This window comes from Melitaea cinxia, chromosome 9, assembly GCF_905220565.1.
Source record: "Melitaea cinxia chromosome 9, ilMelCinx1.1, whole genome shotgun sequence".
Classification (NCBI taxonomy): Eukaryota; Metazoa; Arthropoda; class Insecta; order Lepidoptera; family Nymphalidae; genus Melitaea; species Melitaea cinxia.
The window spans coordinates 244,536-261,455 of record NC_059402.1 but is presented as its reverse complement, the minus strand read 5'-3'; the positions used below and the strand labels follow the sequence as shown (position 1 = coordinate 261,455).

Below are 16,920 nucleotides of genomic sequence, written 5' to 3'. Positions count from 1 at the left end.
ATCCTCATGATGATTGTAACGTCGTCTGGCGTGTTGCAGTTTCCAAAATGTTTGTTTTTCAATTCTTCGAATTCTCGATCGAATTAATTTCCGTCATTCGTCATCGCGACATCATCATCATGAGTTAAATTTAAAACTACTCGCTAAAGTTCCAAGCGCGCTCTTTGTTTACAGGCAAGTCGTGCGCCGCGAAGTCTTTCATCTGATGTTTAAATCACGTAATTACATGAAACTCCGAGTTTGTATCAGCGTAATAAAATAATTTAATTCCTATTAATGTGTTTTTAGTTTATTTTGTTTTTTATCGGTTGCAGAGTTCCGGGAAATTGTAACATATTTATTGGTGTGATAAAAAGTACTGAGTTGAGTGTCCGAGATAGGAATTTCTGGCTATACACGGCTTAATGTATTTTGGAACATATTCCCCGATAGGAAATCGGCTTTATGAAATATTAACGATGCTATATGGGTGTAACTCCAGCGTGCAAATATTTGCTCAATTATGTTTATTTGTATGGAAAAAAGTTAGCGAAAGGAAACTACTATTATAATATTATATTGATATTTTAGCGAACAGCGATGGTTACTACGTTCATAAAGTCCGAATAAATGTTTAGTGATTAAACGTCTAGCGGTATCCCTTCAGTCAGGACACAACAGTTGACTAAAATGATCTATTTTAGCCTTAAATATCCATCAGTATTATGTCCCACAGTTCGAAAGTAAACGTTTTCATTTGGTTAGATGCTTAAATAATATCTTACATACGGTAAAAATACTCAACATACACATACACACACTTTTATGTTCACACTTATATAATATGGTAAGCGGAAAAGATTTACAGGAATGGGCTTCCAACGATAGTTTGATCATCATCACAGCAGCCTTTCGCAGTCCACTACTGGACATAGGCTTCCACAAGTTCACGCCAAAAATGGCGTGAACTCATGTGTGTTACTCAATATCTGCTTTTATTTGATTTCTGTCAACTCGTTCGATCCCCGCTCGAGATGGATATTTGCGTTTGTACAAATATTTATTTCCGTTCTGGTTGTCTGTTCTTGTAGGTATCTTCAACGTGATACCTATTGGAGTGGATTTTGATTGTCTACCTTATGAATGGATAACCATGTGTGTACGTTATGGGTATTTATTTGCTCACTCACTTAAATTCGGTATAAATGGTCTTTTACAAAAAAAATCTATTTTGATAAAATTTACACCACAAAAATGAAAGAAAGCCAGAAAAGAAAAAAGAACAAAATACAAATGTATTTATACAAATATTTATTTCTGGTCTGGTTCTTAGTCCTTGTGGATCTCCCAAAATGCCTCGGAGAGCGCGTTAAGCTGTCGGTCCCTGTTGTTATTATAAATACCTGATAGCAATCGTTAATCATAGTAGGGAACATATCCGCCAACCTGCAGTGGAGCAGCGTGGTGGATTAAGCTTCGATCTTTATACTAAATGAAGAAATGGGTTGTCTGGAAGAAATGACTAATTAGCCATAAGTCCGCCAATTGTACTTCACTGTCTGTAACTATCTTTATGCTTTGTTTGTAATATATTTGTGGTGTACAATAAAAATAAAGAAATTGTGATATATCCAGCAGTGAGATGTTACAGGATAAATCATTTTATCGCCAATAGTTACATAAAACAGGAGATTAAAAGTAAAGTTAATGACCTCCTATTCGATCAAGCAAATCTTTTGTTCCTAGAACGTACGTTTGTGAGCCATATTGAATCCTCGTAGTGTCAGATATCGCTAATGGATGTTACGCACCTCAGGTCATTATCTTATTTTTATATCACGTAAAAGTATCAAACGCTAAATGACTGAAAAGCGCTAATTTGCGTCATACAGTAGAATTGTATTTCCCTCACATAACTAAGTAGATTGTCAACAAATTCTTACTTAAAAATTTACTACCCCTGTGACGCAGTTTGCTGTGACCCTATTTTTCGAAATAAAAGAAAGTCAGAAAAGAAAATTCAAGTTGTAAAGAGCATAATAAGGCAAGATTGTTTGTTAGCCGCTAAATGTTTTAATAAGACTACTAAATCTCGTTTTCTGCACATAAAAGTTTTCTGGATGAGATCGCTCTTTAAGCGACAAGACCGCCTTTGAGTCTTTGTTTTAGAGTTGTTTCTTGATTTCTACGTGTTTCTTTTGGTTTTTTAAGTACAAGAAAGGTTTTTTTGAAGTTATATATCTTTTGGCGCACTAGGGAAAAATGAGGAAATTTTTTACAATGCGTGCGCACACCGTCACAAAAAACTGACACCCTGAAGTTAGCTAGTCAACGTAGACGAAGATAGCAACGTGAAGCTAGCTAGCCAATGAAGTTTAACTTCTTACGTGCGTAGATAAGTACACACACTCTTTTTCTAGTTCTTGATTGATTTTATATGCATAATTCTGTAAATTGATTTTAATAAACTTTCATTACATAGTGAAAAATATATAGGTATTATAAAGCCTTCATTCCTTATTCTCTACTTCTCCACTTTTAGAAGTAAATATTTTAAATTGATCTGGAACACACGAACTGAAACCAATTTCATTAAAAAAACTATTGAAATCCCTTTATAATTAAGACAAATATTTCACTACAAACTCACAAAAAATTCAATTGATATGAAAATATTCTCATTTTTGAACTCGGTATAAGATACGCCAAGTGTTATTCTAATCTATTAACCTAATTCAATTTTGTATTCTTCACTCTTTGCTATAATTACTTGAAGGCGAAATTGTAATGAAAAGTAAACAGTTCTCTGGAAAGCGATTATAACCTACGCTGTAATCTTGACGGCCAGGATTCAAGGAGGGGTAAAGGGACGAGGGGGGAGGCGAGCAACAGGTGGCACTCGAGCCCTTGTATCATTTAACAACCTTCTGAATAGGTGATTTGGAAATCAAAGATATTTTTATATACAATCGTTTGAGATATTGTTGTATTTTCTGATGTAATATTTTTACTTGGCTTTAGACAAAGTTTTTAACATATTTTACGTATTTTTTATTTAGGGATCAATTTACTTTGACGTGTACGTAGCTTGCGAAATGTCGAGTTAGCAATATTTTTAACCGACTTCAAAAAGAGGGGTAGGTTACTCAATTCGACCGTATATATATATTTTTTTATGTATGTTTGGAGATAACTCCATCGTTTATGAACCGATTTTAATAGTTCTTATTTCGTTGGAACGGAGATATCCCTAGTTTGGTACCATGATAAGGAAACCAGGATCTGATGATGGGATCCAAGGGAAATCGAGGGAAACTCTCGGAAAGCCGTATAACTTTTTACTGGGAGTACCGATTTTGATGATTTTTAATTAAATCGAAAGCCGATGTTTATCATGTGGTCACATTTAAATTTGATCGAGATCTGATTACAAGTTTTGGAGTAATCTTTGATAATGCGTATTTACTCGACAATTTTTTTGTCTGCCTACGTTGTATTATAGTCCAGTCATTACGTCGGAAAAATCGGGTTAGAAATGCAAATGAACCGAGAAAGCCAAATTTTGGATATTACGTGGGGGATGGCTAGAAAAGCTTAAGTTCAAATTGTCGACCAAAATAATCTTGTGGGTTTTCCGCCATCTTGAAAAAAGGGTTAAACTCAGTTTTTTTATCATAACTCGGTTCCCCGTTGAGATACGAAAATTTTTATAGAATACTTTTTTGTTGCTCTTTTTACGATCTACAATTAAGGTCCTATACATTTTTCACGTATCGATCATCTTTATCGAGATATCGTTAAAAAAAGCCACAAATTTTGGGAGAAAAAATTGTTTTTCGCTATTTCCTTTTTTCTCGTGAAAAATATCGAAAAATGTTTGAAATAAAACTTGTAGAGCCTGTTCAGATCTACAAATTCGTTTTTTAATTTTTCGTTTTCGAGAAAAATTACGACCTCTAGCGCACCGCAAAGTGAGTAAGACTGTGCCCGGTGTCGATTTAGCCGCTCGCACGGTTGTATCCACAACGTAAAAATGAATGAATTATTTGCTTAAGGGAATTATTTTTAAGGGAATTATTGGTTAAGGGAATTATTGCTATACGAAATAAATGAATAAACCAGCCAAATTATAAATCAAAAACATAAAATTTATTAATCAAAAAATTTTTATGTAGCAAAAATAATAATTACACGTAGTCATTATTGTCACACGTTTTTCTCCGTTTTGATGGTCCTGGCTGGTGTTGAAGTTCCTCCTCGGTACACTCTTCGAGTCGTGTAAATTCTTCAATCGCAGGAAATGATGCTGTGACGGTCCAAAATTCGTAATCTTCATCTTCGTACCTAATCGTCGTTGAATAATATCTCGACTTTGGCGACATTGTCGCATGTCTGTCCACTGCAGTGCAGGCAAATAACCGAGCAACTAATTCCTGCTTTCCTGCACCCACAAGCAGCCCCACACTTTCCTTTACATTTGCACGAAATTAATTTTAAAAGTTCAGGTGGAGCGGGTGCGGCTGTGGTGCATATTGGCTCAAGCCCGTAATTCGTCTGTCGCCAACCCCATTCCTGAGGATCTTTAAAAATTTCATGTTTTTGATTTACATGCGACAATGTCGCCAAAGTCGAGATATTATTCAACGACGATTAGGTACGAAGATGAAGATTACGAATTTTGGACCGTCACAGCATCATTTCCTGCGATTGAAGAATTTACACGACTCGAAGAGTGTACCGAGGAGGAACTTCAACACCAGCCAGGACCATCAAAACGGAGAAAAACGTGTGACAATAATGACTACGTGTAATTATTATTTTTGCTACATAAAAATTTTTTGATTAATAAATTTTATGTTTTTGATTTATAATTTGGCTGGTTTATTCATTTATTTCGTATAGCAATAATTCCCTTAACCAATAATTCCCTTAAAAATAATTCCCTTAAGCAAATAATTCATTCATTTTTACGTTGTGGATACAACCGTGCGAGCGGCTAAATCGACACCGGGCACAGTCTTACTCACTTTGCGGTGCGCTAGAGGTCGTAATTTTTCTCGAAAACGAAAAATTAAAAAACGAATTTGTAGATCTGAACAGGCTCTACAAGTTTTATTTCAAACATTTTTCGATATTTTTCACGAGAAAAAAGGAAATAGCGAAAAACAATTTTTTCTTCCAAAATTTGTGGCTTTTTTTAACGATATCTCGATAACGATGATCGATACGTGAAAAATGTATAGGACCTTAATGGTAGATCGTAAAAAGAGCAAAAAAAAAGTATTCTATAAAAATTTTCGTATCTCAACGGGGAACCGAGTTATGATAAAAAAACTGAGTTTAACCCTTTTTTCAAGATGGCGGAAAACCCACAAGGTTATTTTGGTCGACAATTTGAACTTAAGCTTTTCTAGCCACCCCCCACGTAATATCCAAAATTTGGCTTTCTCGGTTCATTTGCATTTTCAAATGTATAATAATATAATGACTGGACTATTACTTGTTGATATAATTGAAGGCGGTTTTTCTTCGTTTGCCTGCAAACACAATTATTCTTGCTGTTGTCCGAAATATATAATTTAACTTAAGGTACGAAAATTTTTCGTTTAATTGTGGTAGGGCATAGCAGTAAATATTTTACTCAAGAGGGGAAGTACATAGAAGGTCACAGCTAAATAATGCTGCTTCTCAGCAGTGTTGTGTTCCTGTGGTGAGTAAGGTGACCAGAGCTCGTGGGGATTGAATGTAGGGTCGACAATGCGCTTGCGATGCTTCTGGTGTTGCAGGCGTCTATAGCCTACGGTAATCGCTTACCATCAGGTGAGCGGTTACCATTACTTGTTTACCGACACCCGCGTTAATTTGTAGCAGAAACGTACCATGATATTATATAGGCTATCCTACACAAAAATTAATAATTTTGGATACAGACCAGATCCTGAGATTAGCGCTTTCAAATAAACAAACTCTTTAGCTACATGACATTAATAAAGTTAAACTGAAAACTTATATATAATATATAAACCGTTGAATTATATTTTGTGCGATTTTTTTATATACTTCCAAGTTTTACTCTAGTTATACTCGACGTATTTTATTGATAAAATATTTCAAGCAATGTCTGAGCCGAGCTTTTGTTAGTAACATTCTAATTTGAAAGCGAAAAAATATTCTATTATAAGAAAAAAATAACAATATTAACTTGGTTTCTGTAAAATTAAATAAAAATATTGTATCGTCAGAAGAAAGCATTAACGAGTTTTTTATTTTTATATTTATAATTCACAGTACACATTTCGCCAGCCAAATCTATCTCATTTAAATAATTCAACGATTCCTTAGACTGTTACTGAGTAATGTTGTATTGTCTCATAAAGAACCCATCGATGTAGCGATATCTGTGCCAGCGATATTATGGAAATGTCAATATATTAAGAATTTAAGTCGACGAAATCATCGGAAACTATAATGAAGGCTATGCCTTTATGGTTCGTATTTATTTTCTCAGAAGACATCCTGACCGATTTATCCAGCCTGAAGCTACAGCTGGACATATGTCTCTTTTTCCTAGTAGAATGATCGGAGCTTGATCAATCACTCCTCCACCGCGGGTTGACAGATATATTCCTCGATATCAGTAACAATCACTATGGAGTGTCTTTGATAATAATCGAAACCAACAGTCTTACAATCTGTAAGACGTGGTTAAAAGACCCACAACAACAAGACACTGAGATTGGAAATAAAAATGATTCGTGAATTGAATTGGAGGTATCTCCTATCCTATATAATAATTTGTGTTGCTCCTCGCCGTGATAATAGATTGGGAGAAGAGTAAATATCTCGTGTTGTTCCTCGCCGCGGTGTCAGATTGGGAGTGTCTCGCCACGGCCGCCGCCTGCGTCGCTGGGCTCGTTCCCCGCCCCGCACTCCGCAGACCGCAGACCGTCGATCGAAACGTTGTAGCGTAAACATTTGTGTACTCGATGCAAAGAGGACTTAACGGAATCCTTACATCGCCACACAGTATATTGAATACAGCAAGCATAGTTAAGCTCGCGTGTTGTTAAGTGGTTAATTCTATTTAGTTAAAGTACGCAAAACACGCACTTGATTTGCGTTTTAGACTCGTAACGACATAATGCTTTAACAATGTCAGCCCTTAACATTGAGAATCCTATTTTAACCTAAAATACGACGACAATTACAGCTAAAACATCATCTCATCCTTCTATATATGCCATAATTGTATTATTGCGAGGTTATTATGTATGTAAGATTATCGAATAATTGTTACTATGAATTCTCTCGGTCTCTCAAAATGGCGTATTAGATGATTGCCCCAGTGTTACTACTTCTATTTAAGTGTATCTAGTCTACAGTAATATTTTTTATCTTTGTTCATTTTATACGAGGTTCGGTCCAACAGGAATATCCAGCAATTTTGAGCAGAAAAAAGAACCGCAAATAACATCGCTCTCAAGTGATCTTGTGTCCCTGTTTGATTGTATTTAAAAAGTTCCTCGATTTGAATAGTACCAAATATGATAATTGTGTTTGCTCGCAAACGAAAAAAAAACCGACTTCAATCAAAACGATTTTCGAAGGTTCCCCCCGATTTCTCTGGAATTCCATCATCAGGTCCTAGTTTTCTTATCACGTTACCACCCTTGGGATATCTCCTTTCCAACAAGAAAAGAACTATCAAAATCGGTTCATAAACGACGAAGTTAACATACATTTAAAAAAATATACATATATATATATTGAGAAGTCTCCGCCATTTTGGAGTCGATTAAAAACAAACAACTAAATAAATTACATAAAGATAATCCCCATGTTTCACTCACTCAATTTGCACGAGTGATATGAAATTCTTCCACCCGCTTTAATTTAGCGCAAGTCCCGCGGCGAACAATGTATGAAATCTTTTCAGAGAAAATTCCGCAACAACTCCGCGTTGATTATTTTCGTGTTAAATGCTCCTCAGGAGAGATTCAAAATAATCTTAGCAACTCTAATGAATAAAGATCATGTGAGAACATGTATTATATACATAAGCCATTACAAAACACCAATTTTAAAGTCACTACGATCAAGATTTATAAAAGAAATCAAGGTTCGCAAATCAAAATATAATTTGACATTGCATGGTATCTAAGATCCTATAGTATGTTAGTTTGAACGAAAACATTGTTTTTGTGTTGAATAGCCTATCACCCGAGGAAGGCTATCTTTTCCTCAAATTAATTAAACTCGGGTTTTGAAGGAATTTGTGAAAATCATTAAAAAGAAGATTATGACCATCAAGATATATTGACCGAAACAAAGGAACTGCTTGGAGCGCTTAGATGTTACATCGCGCAAAAAAAATAAGTTGTAATAAAATTGTTGTTTTTTTTTTTAAAGATTTTAATGTATAGGCTGTAATGATGAATGTAGGACTTAAATTATATTACTTATGTAGTTACAACGTTACAATTTATGCCGTAGTTTTTTTCTCAGTTGTCCCGTTATCCACTCAAATGATGGCTGATGATAGTTAGAATAACGCTGTCTTTCATATACAAAGCTATTTCATAGCATTGTGTCATTGTGACGTACTGCTGTGATTACTTTGTTGCGAATTTCCACGTTTTACAAAATATTACAGGTGAAGCACATTGCACCGTATCCATTGAAAAAGATCCTTATTTTATGATCTCAAGGCTCCACAGACATGACTATTTACAACTTTATGTACGGTCATACTCTACATCGAGACTCATCTCTTTCGAACGTGTCGAGAGTATCCATCTGACGTGCCTGGAGAATACTCTATCTAAAATATATTCATTTAAGACAGAAATTCAGTATGTTTGCATATCTTAAAGGCTTAAAAAATAAGGTTTTATAAAGATACTAGCTGACCCCGCAAACGTTGTTTTTCCATATATTTTATTAGCCTTCTCAATCAAATTATAACTTAGAAGAATGAAAAATAGATGTTGGCCGATTCGCAGACCTACCCGATATGCACACAAAGGATGAGAATCGGTCAAGCCGTTTCGGAGGAGTTTAATTACAAACACCGCGACACGAGAATTTTATGTATTAGATTTATGTATATTGACGTACCCACCGTCAAATCGTCAAAATTTGTCCGGTCGCCTGAATTATCAAACGCGCGAATGAAATGACTGCGGTCAGTGAGAGTAATTTATTTCACAGCAACACAGCGAATAATTTTTGACCGACTTCCAAAAAATGAGGAGATTCTCAATTCGATTTTATTTTTTTTATGGGCGGTCCCCAACCCGCCTGCTCAGCGTGGTGACTATGGGCAAAACACATGAGATCACGCCAAAAATGGCGCCTGTGGTAACTTGTGGGGGCCTGTGTCCAGCAGTAGACTGTATAGGCTGTAATGATGATGTTACCTCAGAACTTTTGACTGGGTAGACCGATTTTTATAATTTATTTTAATCGAAAGGTGGTGTGTGTCATGTGGCCTTATCAAAGTTTTATTGAGATGTCACAAGTACTTTTCAAATTATATATCGTCCCCTAGCTCCCGTCGACGACTGGGTTGACTAAAAAACTCAATGCGCTAGCTTTGACCCTTATAAAGAGGCAAACGATTTTCGGATTTGTATACGCCTCGCAGGCGTAGATTAATAGTGTTACGTAGTTTGTCAACAAGCTATATATTGAAGTTGTGTTGACTCGAGCTGCATTTAAAAATAGTCCCCACAGAGTTAATAGTAACAACCGCTCGAGCGTTGCAGTTTGTGTTCAAAATGTGTTCAGAACATAATTTCATAATTACGTATAGCTGTTTCCTATTCACATCACCTCCAGACTTGTGTGAATAGGAAACAGCACGCCGGTTGCAGTGTTCAAATGAGTTACGAGTAATGCATCCGTAAGCTTTAACTGTCTCGAAATAAATTTTGCGACAGCTTGTCACAACTCTCTTATTAAGTCAGTTTAATTTTGTCGCTAGGTTATTTCGGTGATGATTTTATTTTATATTAAAATGTTTGCTTTTATTTTTTTTTAGATTATAATTTTGAAATAAAATCATGAAGACAATCTAATAAATCACAGAATCTTAGAAATCTTGAGTACAATCTGCAATAAAAGTTTCAAAAAAGTTTTTTTCTGTAAAACTATTTCGGGGAGTATGTGACGAACAGGATTGTAACCTTCCTCATCCACCATCGAAGAAGGATTCTCCGACCAGACGGGTTTTGTGTCTGGTGAGCTACCCGCCCCCGTCGATTGTTGTCGGGTTCATCATCATTCAATCTTCGGATAACTTTTAATATCGCGATGTAGGATACGTCAGTTCTTAGTTCGTATGTTGCGAGATAGATTTCGCTACTCTATTAATTGATCTTTCGATGCATGTTGTATGTAAAGTTGAGACATAAAGAGTTGTCTTTTATCCTTAAAAATCTCGGAAACCATAAAAATTTAAGTCATTTTGGTGATTGTTTTTTAAAGGGAAGTACTACATCATCATCATCATCATCATCATCATCATCATCATCATTACAGCCTATACAGTCCACTGCTGGAAAATAACGTGAACTCATGTGTTTTGCCCATAGTCAGGACTACATCAAATCACATAAATTAGAACTGTGAACCTTTTATAGCGAGATATGTCCCTTATGGTAAAAATTGTCACAACTCTCCTAAGTTTTCCCTACTATGAGTAATGATCGCTATCAGGTATTTACGATAACAAGAGAAATACATATGTCGGCATTAGCGCTGTCTTACGCAATTAGAAAGGAATTATTAAACAACAGATGCAACGATCGCGCCACCTAGCACATCGTTCGATAGTCACCTATCCTCATTTATTATATTACTCGAATTGTTCTGACATGTATAAAACGAAAGGTGTCACCTGGGCAAAGGCAGTCTTGGCTCTGGCTTGGCACGATACACGTGTTGTATCCTGCTAGTAGCTTAACCTAGACTCGTTCAATAATTAATTTGTGCAAACGAATTAATTGTTATCTATTACGATTAATTTGGCTAGGCGAGGCGTATAACTCGAGCAGTGAAGGTGAGCGTTGATGCGCATCTCAAAGGAGATCTCCTTAAACCTACACCTGGGTCGCAAGTCCTAGGCACTGCTCTGAGTTACTCCCTATGCCACACGATAGATTGGATCGGATCGCATTACAATTTTGTTATAATCATTTTAAGTACTACCTACATAATATTGTAAAGAGTGCGAGTATAACCTACGCCTGCGCCCTGCAAGTATAGAAAAAGGAGCCTTCCAAAATAGTCGAAAGACTACACATATTTGTAAATACAAACACGCCCCACTACACCAGAGTGGTTATTATACATTATCCATCAATGATATACTTATAAATAGAGTTTGATGGATATACAGTATTACGCTTATCAGATTTAAGACCTCCATAATACTGATTCCGAGATATAAATCTTTACCCCGAAAATTACCATCACACGCGGCGGTAAATAATTATAAATAATAAGAAGCCGAGTTTCTAATAATTGAATTTCTCGAACCGCGCTCCGATGGCTTCAATCAAAGTGAAACGAAACGAGACTCCGGTGAGTTTCGTGAGAATTAACTCGAGCAGATTGTTTTCGTAATGTTAAATATTCATAATTCAATATAAAACGCTTTGTTTATCGCACAATGTAAAAATACGGTAGTCTCGTAAATATAACACATTTATGAGTTACTTGAAGAGATATTGTTTCGAATAACACAAAAGTCAAATATGGCTAATGAGAAATGTTATTGAATTTCTATTCTAATAACCCTCAATACTCAACGGTTAAAATACTTAACAGAAATTAGCACGTTACAGCAATACTTTTTAGATTTATAATATTAGTACGGCGTGTGGGGTGCTGTGTGGCTACGGCACTAAAGAATTTAGCCACCCCTTCTCTTCCCGTGGGTGTCGTAAGAGGCGACTAAGGGATAACAAGGTTCCACAACCACCTTGGAACTTAAGAAGCCGACCGATGGCGGGATAACCATCCAACTGCTGGCTTTAAAATACACAGGCCGAAGACGGGCAGCAGCGTCTTCGGTGCGACAAAGCCAGTACTGCGGTCACCAACCCGCCTGCCCAGCGTGGTGACTATGGCAAAACACATGAGTTCACGTTATTTTTGGCGTAAACTTGTGGAGGCCTATGTCCAGCAGTGGACTGTATAGGCTGTAATGTATGTGTGGGGTCTACGGACCCCGGTCGGAACCAAATTCCATTTGCTTTTGGTAGACGTTTGCTGTACAGTCATAATTTGTATTCTCAAGTTAACGGAGTTAAATTCGTCAGAAGTGACTTCAAACTTCACAAGTCTGCATCATTTGTATGTATGTGTTTACAAGAGAAAACATGCAAAAGACACTGTCGAATTAAGAATTTTCTTTCTCTGATATTCTTTGAAAACATAAACATTACTGAAATCAAGTTAATCAATGAAAATCTCCTCTTAATTAAATCGCGAACAGTAATAAACAGTAATCCCGACGAATAATAAATCTCGAGCGGCGATTAAGAGAGCCGCTGATCTCATCTGATGGAAATTGTCGTTGTTTAATTTCTCTGACACCGTTACTAGTTTTAAAGAGAAACTTTTTTAAAATCGTTGTGATTTGAAACTCTCTTCTTGGTTGTTGGATAGTCTATTTACTGATTAAGGCTATAGCCTTTTTTTCTCGAATTAACGCGTGCGGAACCGCGGTGCACAGCTGGTAAGTAATATTTCGTACTTTTTTTTGTAAATGAGACATTTAGGTTCATTCTGAGCAATATAACAATTATTATTATTGCATTTTTTATTTTTAACGATCTCAGTATTATTGTTTACCTTCACATCAAATCGACAAATACTTTATTCAGATAAACTTCAAAACAATTTTGAGTTATCTTCTATGTATTAATACGTGAAGTAAAAACTTTGTACCCTTTTTACGAAAATCGCGCGGACGGAGGAGTATGAAATTTCGTACACTTATAGTTTATATAGAGAAGGAGTGCAGAATTCTAAAAGTTTTTTTTAATTATGTATAAAAAAAAAATCAAATCAATAAAAAAAACATTACACACACTACCGTATATTTGACACACACACACACGCATATTATACTCTTTTGTTGATTGTCAGTCTATAGTCAAATTGAAAATTTAAAAAAAAGGTTCTTTATATTATTATTTTTGTTTTTTTTTTTAAGTTAAATTTTTAATTATGGTCGGATTTCGACCACTGGACAACAACCGGATTTTTAATATATTAATGATAGCAATCTCTGCACAGAATGTACATACGGAATGTGTCCGCAGAGAAAAATCGGAAAAAAACTTTTCCAAACTATACAAAATATTCAATTTTCATTTATAAGGTCTCGATTGTTCCTCATGGCTATGTATGATTGTACTTTTCAATCTCGAACTCCAGAGGCCATTTCATAACCTACATCTGGGGCACTCGGTTCGGAAATTGTTTTTCTCCGGATGTCGGGGACCCGCGGCAAAGCTCACGTATCTCATCGCACTTCGCCTTACTTTAAAAAGCAGTAACACATGCTTGCTGTAAGATTTACATGTTTTTTCGTTTATCGAATTCAAACACTCGGTAATAATGAAACTTTGTTAAAACTGAACGTATTATTTAAATGTTTTTTTATGGTAATAAAATTAAGTGTATTGATTTAATCTAACACAGTTATCACATATAATTGTGTAAAAAAACTACTTCAAAAAACGAACTTGTCGGATCTCGATTAAATTAAAATGAGTTCACGTGATAAGCATCAACTTCCGATCAGAAGAATCATCGAATTCGGTTTCCCAGTAAAAAGTCCTGGATTGAGAATAAAAGACAGAAAAATAAAAGAAAAACTCTAAAGGACAACTATTTGGCCTTCTCAATAGAATTCCCTCATAAATATCCCTGCGATTGGTTTTCCCTTGATATTTCCTGCGCACATCTACTGAACAATTACAAATGTAAAATAATTATGCATATATTAATAATCATAAAAAATATTTTATTCACAATTTCTAACATACAACTAGAATGGACGTCAGTGGTACGATTAAATTAGTAGAATAGCAATGCTACAAAATAATTTCAATTGAGGCAATAACCAGTAATTTAGACCTACATAACATTACTCGACTATAGTACAATAGCCTCGTAACTGTATCCTAACGTATTGTGTCTTCTGAAAATACTTAGGGAGCGTAATGTTGTAGCGGCGGGCATTCGATGTTATTTTATGATAATAGATTCTCTTTCACATAAACATCCTTTCGCTCGAGATTGATTTTCTATTAACATCGTAGTCTCAAGGAGAGTGTACAGATGGTTATAATATTTGTCATTATTTTGCGAACAATAACCTTTGATAGTCTATAAAGATGTTGTATTAACATTAAATTATGCAAAACATAATGACGTCTACGCTACGTTTAGCTTTTGAGCTAAAGTTGCTCATTTAAGAATATAAATAATTTTGATAAAATGTATAAAAAATTTGTGGTAAAATCTATAGTCATCAAAAACTGTAATTTTTTATTTTTTAATAATAGGTATACGTTTATCTAAAATTATAAAACGTGGAACCGAATAATTACGCATGTATAAAAAATTTTGGTACGTAAACAAGTACAAATGAAAATTCAAGTTAAAACCAATTCTGAAATGAACGCAGGTCAGGTTGCTTTGGTAATTAAGGTACTGTTAATTATAGATATTATATCAGAGCACGCGGCCTCGGGAACTTTATCAAAAAATCACGCTGTAGATAATCTCTTTACAAGAGGTAAAAGGGTTCGCGCAAAACAGATTCGCAGCTGAGAATAACCTCTGGCCGGTAGTAATTAACTTTAAATTATAATTTTAAGCGGGCTTTACACTCCGATGTTCAAATCCGCTTTTATTTGTATATGTGTGTTCATGCTTGTGTATTTGTGTGTGTGTCTTTAATGCTATTTGTTTACTGGATGTTTAAAGGCTATTTTTATTTAATTATGAAGTAAATATAGCTCTTAAGATGATGATGATAACTTAATAAAATTTATAACAAAACCTAAAAAAGACGATTCTAAACTTCCATAGTTTTTCACATATTGATTTTTCTATAATTCCTTTATATACTTTGAAATAACATGTTTTGGAACAATATAGTTCAACTCAAAGACAGCATACCTTTCTAACAAGTAATTCATGCGATTATAATAAAAATGTAAAAATTAAAAATAGCCTCGCAGAGGCTTATATCTAGCAGTAGACTGTAAGAAGATGATTACGAAATATTAAAAATTAATCGTGTTATATAACGTAAATAATGTAATACAATTTATACGTTACATCGTTGTTAGATTTGCCACCCAAAGATATTTAATATTCCCGAATTAGTAGCATTTCAACTATCAAACCCGATACATTTAAGCGTCCCTAATTTACAATCTCAATTTACTAAGTATTCGAACATCGCAAACTACTCTAGACGTTACATTTCTATCCAATTATATACTAAAGTATTATACGTCACATTGTCTTCATGTAATTTTAGTAAAATCAGTATCCTAACAGTCTGTTTCCCCAGTTGTGGATTACGCTATCTGATGACGATATCCATCAAATAAAACTTTTTGATGTATCTAAAAATCTCTAAAAATTAGTGTGATTTACAAAACACATGACTTAAGTAAAACTTAGGAAATTTAACTCTCTCTCTTTCTACCTTCATTAACTTATATCTCCTTCTCAAATTCCATTCGTCCGCACGATCACACTTCTCGTAACGTCAAGAGCGTTACGAAAAACGCCAAGAGCGTCACATATTCACCAGCTTACTCTCAAAGTCAAGCATGCGTTAAGAAGATTTACTTCAAAACTTGTATTTATTAATTGCTGTGAAACAGATCCTAATGTGCCTCGCCCCATTCTACCTCGTGCTGTTAAAGTATAATCGAAACTTGTTTACAGGATAAACTATATCCACAACTGATGGAACAGGCCCTGATTGTCTTATATTTCGTTGATATTTGTTACAACTGAGGTAGGGCACAGCAGGAATTTTCTGCTCAAAATATGGAGCAGCCCGACTGGGCTAGTACCTCGACCTTACAGAAGATCACAGCAAAATAATACTGTTTTCAAGCAGTATTGTGTTCCTGTTGGTGAGTAAGGTGACCAGAGCTCCTGGGGGGATTGGGGATTGGGTCGGCAACGCGATGCTTTTGATGTTGCAGACGTCTCTAAGCTACGGTAATCGCTTACCATCAGGTGAGCCGTAAGCTTGTTTGCCGACCTAGTGACATAAAAAAAATAACGCCAGTAATTTGCTTGCCGTGTCACAGCTGCGGCTGGGCGCCTCTCGCGCTGACAGCCGCGTCACATGCTTTGCTTTCTGCACAAATGATATTAAATAGCTAAAAAAGTTTGGAACACCCAAAAGTAGTTGATTGCTAATTACAAATAAACTACATTGAATAAGACCGTGATCTTTGAAAGGACTTAGATTTAAATAATACTGAAATGTATAAAAAATAAATGGACAATGGCTGTAGTATCTTGGATGATACAGGATACATCTTAATTTAGAATCATCTTATAAAATTTAGAAGTGCCACTAAGCTGGTTCGAGTAAAGTACATTTGAAATTTCGCTGAGCGTGTATTTTAATTCTATTAAGATGTGCATTTAAAGTTTTAATTAAACATACAGCGTCGAGTGCGACGCGTGGTCTGAATATAAATGAGTTTGTTTCTACAGCAGTGTCGCCAACTGGACTTACTGGGAGACTGTGTTTGTAAATTACGATTTTACTTGTTTAGTGTACCATAGTCTTAGTAACATGGCGTGTTTTGTGGCATCTGAATTGAAGGACAAAATACGATTGTTCTTTAATTAAATTAATAAAGTAATTGATATAGATAA

General features: G+C 35.2%; 1 long non-coding RNA gene across 1 annotated transcript; it reads right to left on the bottom strand.

The window, feature by feature from the left end:
- Positions 1 to 2,383: 2,383 nt before the first annotated feature.
- On the bottom strand, positions 2,384 to 15,784 carry LOC123656487. The gene is made up of 3 exons (XR_006743556.1): positions 15,722 to 15,784; positions 8,796 to 8,800; positions 2,384 to 2,401 (listed from the first exon to the last, which is right to left on the bottom strand). It is a non-coding gene; the product is annotated as an uncharacterized LOC123656487 (long non-coding RNA).
- Between the last annotated feature and the right edge of the window lie 1,136 nt (positions 15,785 to 16,920).